Source organism: Brassica oleracea, chromosome C9 (genome assembly GCF_000695525.1).
Source record: "Brassica oleracea var. oleracea cultivar TO1000 chromosome C9, BOL, whole genome shotgun sequence".
Classification (NCBI taxonomy): Eukaryota; Viridiplantae; Streptophyta; class Magnoliopsida; order Brassicales; family Brassicaceae; genus Brassica; species Brassica oleracea.
This window is the reverse complement of record NC_027756.1, coordinates 47,780,834-47,788,387: the sequence shown is the minus strand read 5'-3', so window position 1 is coordinate 47,788,387 and position 7,554 is coordinate 47,780,834. Positions and strand designations below refer to the sequence as shown.

Sequence of the window (7,554 nt, the reverse complement as noted above, 5' to 3'; positions counted from 1 at the left end):
TTTCAAATATAGAAAAATAAAAATGACAATGGTAGTTAAAGAAAGGGGCCCTCCCCACAGCGACTACAGTATCTCGGAATCCAGGAAAAATGACAATGGTAGTTAAAGAAAGGGGCCCTCCCAGGGTTTTTAGCGGTGCCAGAAGTCCTGATGACGGGGCCCTCCCCACAGCGACAGTATCTCGGAATCCCCCTACCTCTTTCTGCTCTGCGAGTAGGGCAGCTACTGGTATCTACAACTTTTTAAGAAACAAATCAGAAATAGAGGACCACAAACCATTGTAACAGTCAACATTGATTACCTAGCTGCGACGAAGAACTGCCCTTCGATAGGTTCGACATTGCTTTTGCTCGATATCTGACGACAGCGGCGACTAGGGTAAATCAAAGAGAAATCTCTAAAAAGAAAGAGAAACTGTAAGAAAGCGGATAGGAGTAGGTATATAAATAAGAACGACGGCGTTTTGTTTATGTCCAATTCGGGTAGGGCATCCCGAAAATACTTTCAATTGGGCCAAAACTATATAGTCCAATCAGAGTATGCGTACATGAGTTGGATGGCTAAAAATTATTAGTAAATGACAAATATAAAAATTACAAAATAGATGAGTTTGGTTAACCAGGACATTGTCGTGTACGTCCTAACCGGGGAACGAGACAACCAAGTCTCTGAAATACCGATTATAGGTTTGTTTTCGTAGAAAAATGTGAGTGAATGACTAAAACTACAAATATTCCAATGATGAAATTAATTCACTGAAATCAATCTATTAGACACATTGGTATATTGTTTTAGCCTACTATCAGAAACGATTGTCATTGCTTGTTTGGGTGATACAAAAGTCAAACTAGTATTTTACATAGACAACCATACATCCAAAATAACAAAAGTCGAACGAGTTAACGTACTGAAGCAACTGAAGAACCATGACAACAAAAACATACATAAAAGCTAGGGCGAGAATGGAAACACAACTTCGAGTTCAGAGAACTGCTACGTTTTCTTCGTAAATCATGACCGCAATCCGTTGAACCTCCGTGTCGAGGAATTCTGAAGTGATACATTTGCATACATCAACAACCCCGACCGCATGAGCCTGGATAAGCAGTACAGTGGTAATACCGGACTCGAACAGATTGCTGTTTTGAGGCACAGCTCGTGGCCTATCAATGGTAAGAGGCTTCATCTCCTTCGCGGTCAACTGTTTTCCGGCTTGTCTGAGAATGTAGGGGAACATTTGTGTAATGGGTCGCAGGTCTGCTGTCACCATTGCGTCCGTCTTCAAAGATGTGTTGCAGTCAAGCACTATCACCTGAGCTAGGGAGACGTCGACGCACACTCCCACCCAATGTTGTTTGTCGAAATTGAAGGGGAAATAGAATCGACTAACTTCGGCGATTGGGCAGTCAGCAGCAACAAAAGAGCACAAAGCTGCTGGGAAACGGACACAGTCTTTCTTAGCCGGCTTTGAGAACTTGGTAAATGGCTTAGCAAGGAGGGACACAAAATTGGTGTCTAGGAAAACAGAGTTCTTCGAATGCATGTGTTCTGAATTTGATAGAAACACAGAACGTGTGTGGTGAATAAGCACATCCATCATCTGTAACAAGCAAAAACAAATAGATGAATTAATGTTACCAATGGCTCTAGTATGCTAACATATTACGTGAGGTTGAAAAGATATACCTTAGCAGGTAAATGAGACGACCTATCAACAATTGCAGACAATTCACTGGATTCGACAGTTAGGCCACCAAAATCGATAACACTGCTAGTGACAAAATTAAAAACGATAACAAAAAAAAATACCGGTTACACATTATTTATCCGAGTTAATGTTTTAGTTAGCATGTAAAGTAAAGTAACTTACAATGGTGATCCGCCGAGTATCTCCAATAACAACGCAAATTTTGCCGCATAGTCAATGCTTGGGGTGCTGCAGATCGCATTAACGTACGATTCCCAAGCACGAGTGAGGAACCGTTTGTCGCACTGGTAATCCCCCATAAGGTTTCTCGGCATAACTTTAGCTCGGTTGCTTTTTCTGTTAAGTATCGCAGCTTCATTATCGACATTAGCTTCCGGTAATGGCTCCTCCTCGTTGTTTTGGTGTGCTACATGATCCACAGCTTGAGCATTTGATTTGTTCATTTGGGTGAGGCCAATAGAGAAAGAAGGATCCGGAAAGGACAGACCAGTTGCAAACGTTTCCTACAGAAGAAGCGGGCTATATTGTCAGATATATGAATGAAGAGAGTTCTCTACACTAAATAGAACAAACCAAAAACACCTGATTTGCTTTAGCGACGTTAGTGGGATCCTCCATGCTTGTCTGAGTGCTGTTAAGAGGAGGAGCAATTACATGTTCGACCTGCACATTGTAAAACAAATTTGGGTTGGAAATCATGGGTGGATAAAAAGGTGATTAGCTTGCTACGAACTAGCTGTGTAGATCCACAAAACGTTTCTTAGCCAGTACAACTTTTACAGATTGTGTCAACGTATTGTTAATAAAAGCTACCAGGGTAGTTCGTAGCATTAAAGACATAACAAGCAAAAATTTAAGTACTGTGTCTTCCCCATCGACGTTGCGTTTTGGTACGGTATCTTGACCAGCCCCAACCTCCCCGATGTCGTGGGCCTCTTCGTTGACCATGTACGCTTCAAGTGGGTCCTGACACAATCATAAGAACAAGAAACGGGGTTATTACATCTAGTAGCAGTCTAATATACACAAGTGTACGGCCAAAAAAACCCAGTTAATCTTAAGTTACTGATTATACCAGCTAGGTTGAATGTTACTGTGTTGTAGTTTATATGTGCTTCGCTAATCTTCCTCCTAACAATAAAGTATTGACTAACCAAAGATTACGTAGAGAAAAATTATAGGCAAATTACCATGTCCTCTACGCCGTCATTCAGGTTTGGATCCATAGCTTCGTGCTCTTCAGACCTGAGAGGCTCGGAGAAAATATCCTACCAAAATTGCATTCGCAGCAACTCAGTAAAATTCATGGTTATATTAAATGGACAGAGTTCTTGATAGGTACGGAGACAAGAAAGATATTACCTCATCACGAGATTGTCCCCTTTGTACACCAACCATATTTTCTCGAGTTTCCTAAAAACATAGGAGTTAGCAACAATGTTTGATACACAAACATGGTTTGCATGAGAACTATTGTCCTTTATACTTACTTGACGTGTATGAGTTGTCTCCTTGTTAGCAAAGCGCATAGCTTCCTGGATTATGTCGGACGCAACAAATGAGGATGTGTCTCCCCTCGGTACAGACGCTTTTCCGGTGTTATCGGGTTCAGCATCGACAGATTGTCGAACGTGAGTACGGGTGGAAGACTTGGTGATGGAGTCCGAAATTTCCTTCTGTAAGTTTCTCAGAAGGTCTTCCATCTTTTTCTGAAATAGGTTTTGCGAGTTGCATAGAGACAGAGCAAGGTCCTTTATTTGATCACCCATGTTGGATAGATCTGCAGATAAGCTGTTTTGACAATAGAGGCGACATACTCAGCATCGATCCCTTCGGTCGCAGGTTGTTTCCGATTAGCTCTTGCGGTTTTCCGATTGTTGTTCTCGTTGATGGCTTCGTCACGCATACGGCTAACATCAGCTTTGGTCGCACCACCTTTGAAATTTGAGTTAGAAAAAGAGAATCCTTCTCCAGCTGCCTTCACAAGATTGTCAACAAGCACATCTTCCTCGTCGTTTGACCCCACGTCTGGCTCGAAGTTCGGTAGTTCAGCACCATCAGATATGATGGAAACCACGTTTACCTGTAAAAAAATCAAAAGAATTAATACCAAAAAAAATGTGAGCAGAGTATTACGTGGTCAAGATACAATACCTTGCAAGCAGAATCAATGGAACGAATATGCCCCGTCTTGATACTTTTCTTCCCTTCCCTATCAACAACACCGGATTATTCGTCCTCTTCAGATTCTGCTTCGGATCCAGACGAAGCTCCATCTCTTACAACCCCCATGAGAGAAGGTACGGCTTTGATTAGCACAAGCTGAATTGACATCACAAACCCTTTGAACGCAATTGTATTCTGTGATAGAGATACTTCATTCCTCTCTTTAATACTGCTCATCAGCATATCGAAAGATGTGCGTCCCCAAGGATAAGACAGGAACTGATCAACATCTTTGATCTTCTCAGCGGCCGCATGTAAAATACGGGGGTTGTGGGAGGTTGGAAGGATTACGGCTGAGAGCAAGGCAAGAAGTGCGTACTCGATCATCATTCCTCTGTCAGTCACCGTCTTTCTTTTCAGCATTGTTACAACAGAGGAGACAGTGGCTTCAGTCATAGTCCCAAATAGCTCTCCCCAGTACGGCTTCTCCGATAAGATCTTCTTGCTCCTCTTCTTGCTATGCGGTGGGTATCTACGGCAATTGAGACCGGTGACTAGTGTGAATTCTCTGATTGAGAATCTAATTGGTTTCCCCGCAAAAAGAAACCACACTTCGTGCTTCTTACGAATCTTCAATAGACGGGAGAACAAGAATCGTCCAAGACAACCGGAAAAGGAAGGTTTCTGGGCGATTTCTATGAGTTTACCGAATGGCGATTCTCTGACGAACCGTACCTTTTCTTCTTCTAAAGCGTTGAGAATCTTAGAAATACAAGAGGGTTTGTGATAGGGTGTTATCCTAATGCCTAATGGTTCATCGCCCATCGCAAACATTCTGTCGGGGAAGGAAGGTGGAGGCGGATCGCCGTGATTTGTGTCCATTTAGGAAAGTACAAGAGAAGCAGAGAATTTGGAGGAAGAGAGATGAGAAGTGTCTGATTTGTAATCCAAGGCACGAACAGTTGCTTATAAGTAGAAAAGGGAGATGTGTCTATCCATTACCTCGATCGCAACGTTCCGAGGAATTTTTTTATTTAATTATATAAAATGAAATATATCGACTTGTCCAACACCAGTTAGGTTTCGTGTAGATTTGGATATCAGAAAAATGAGATACTCAAATAAGAAGTGGAAATCGTTAAAACCGAAGTGTAATATCGTATAGAGGTAAAAAAGTAAAAGGCACAAAAGTGAATTACACAAGAAGACAAGCAAATGGTACATAGCTAATATGCACTTTTTTCTTGTGTGTGCGATGCAATTACTCTAAAAGTTGTAACTAAATTTTTGAAGATAATCCTGAATTTGACCAAAAACATTCATAATCCTGAATTTTATTAATTATGTTAATTTTAATTTCTTAAGTTAAGAAACATCCAAATAAATTGTTTAGGTTTCGATCTATATATACCTCTTACGATAATATTTATTTTTGGACTACCAAGATTGTATTCATACATATGCCCCCATAATTATAATATCATTTTCGTACCACATCTAAGTGCTATTTTGTTCTAAAAATCCCCTAACTGGACTCTGAAATATTTAATTGCGATACAAGTATCGTGTAAGTGCAATATCATGAACCGTGAATATCCAAAAAATGTTGTGAATATGTACTTTTGAGCTAAATATATAAATCTTTGTATATATGCAGGACTCGGCACCCAACAACCGGCCTTTGCGTCACCAGTAATCTCTCAAACATTTCACCTACACTTCGATTGGAACAATGCCGTAAAGCCGAGCCATCAACCTTTAATCCCAGTGAAGGTATTCTCTGGAGTAACAAAATGTGCGTCGAGGCTCCAGATGCTGTTGGACAGAAAGTGAAGCTTGGAGTTGGCACTAAGTGCTCTAAGTTGGGACAAACCTCAGCTACTCACATGCATTTGTCGTTTAAGACAACAAGTAATGGTTCGTTGCTATGCCTTGATGTGGATGAACGTGACAACAGCATCGTCGCTAACCCTTGCAAGTGTTTGACCATGGATGCTTCTTGTGATCCAGCGAGCCAATGGTTCAAAGTTCTTTAAATTCTTTCTTATATGTTTTATTTCGGAGAAAATGCATCTGTAATCAAGACTACGTACGATCGATCATCATGTTCATAATAATAATTTCTTAAGTTCAAAAATCGAAATTTAATAATTGAAATTTTTGTGTCAAAATACCTAATGGCAGCTTAATCATCACAATTTCAAATATAGAGAAATGAAAATTGTAGTCAAGGAAAGGAAAAAAAATCATAAAATTACCTAACTAGATCTCGAGTTTTTGTTTTTATTTATTTTTATATAAACATTCTGTTTTCAATTCTAAATTGGTATATATTATAATATATATGTATCTATCAATTTTTAAAACAAAATAAGTTTATGGTATATTTTTTTCCTTTGAATAGATTGTTTCAAACTTTCATATGTATTTGTATCTTCTTCTATATATATATTTTCGGATTATTATTTCATTATAAAAATCACAACTATATATATAAATATTAGTAAAATATTATTTTATTTTCATATCCAAAGATATTGTAATATTTCACAAATTTAGAAAGTTTTTAAAAAATTAAACTTTTCGCTTCATAGATTTATATTATCGAGTAAATAATTAAACATTTAGTTTTTGTTTAATTTTTAAAATAAACTATATAGTTTAAAATTTGTTTTCATTGGTTTAAGGTAGTAAAGATTAATCATTATTAGATAATATGATTTTTGTTATTTAAAAAAAAAAATCTTATTATTTTAAAAGTTAACATCGACAAATATTTAAATAATTAACATATGGAAATATAGTACTACAACATTAAATTATATCTATTTAATTTATAATATCTATAAATATAATGGATCATCAATTGTTTAAATCATATTATTGATAGCCCAATAAAAATTTCTGGTATGCCCAAAATTTAAATGATAAGATTACAGATTAAATGTAATATGACTTTCTACGAATAGGTCCATTTTTAAAAAAATCACATATTAATCAAGATTGTGACTTCTGTTTTAATATATAAGATTTTTTTGCTATCCAGGTTAATACATGAACTAAATATTTTATTTATTTTATAACACTAACTTTTCGAACTTTGTATATTTTAATACTCAAATTTTGCTTCTTCTAAATAAAATTATTTATAAGTTTTAAATGAATAAGTTTGAAATTTTTAAATTTCATCCACAATTTAGTTACTTTCAATCATAAAACTTTGACAAAATTATAATTTTTAAAGACTTGTGAATTTTATCGGAAAATTCTGTTTTTTTTTTTTTTTGTAACACCGAACTTATATTAAAAAGCTCAAAAAGCAAGAAAGTTTACAACTGAAGGAGAAGATCCCGGAGAAATGCTCGACGGTAGAATGAAGCTAGAAAACATTACAAAACAACTAAAGATATCTAGGGGCGAGTCATGCACATCTTTTGTTTCCATGGCGATTGTTCGGAAGAACAATTGTTAGTTGAAAACAACGTTGATACACCTATAAATAAAGGTTGGAATGTCGATTAGCAAAAACTTTAGGTGAGAAGCTCCAGAACTGATGTGCCGCAGTCCACAGATCATTACATGGAACCAGCTCAGCATGGAGTTCAGGACGTTCTGAACATTTCAACCGAGGTTCATGTTTTTCACCGTACCAGACTTGACTTGGATCATGCCAGACTTGA

The 7,554-nt window shown here is 37.4% G+C and overlaps 1 pseudogene; it reads left to right on the top strand.

Annotated features, from left to right (window-relative positions):
- The first annotated feature begins 5,667 nt into the window (after positions 1 to 5,667).
- LOC106315219 overlaps positions 5,668 to 7,554 on the top strand; it is a 6,103-nt pseudogene continuing 4,216 nt past the window's right edge.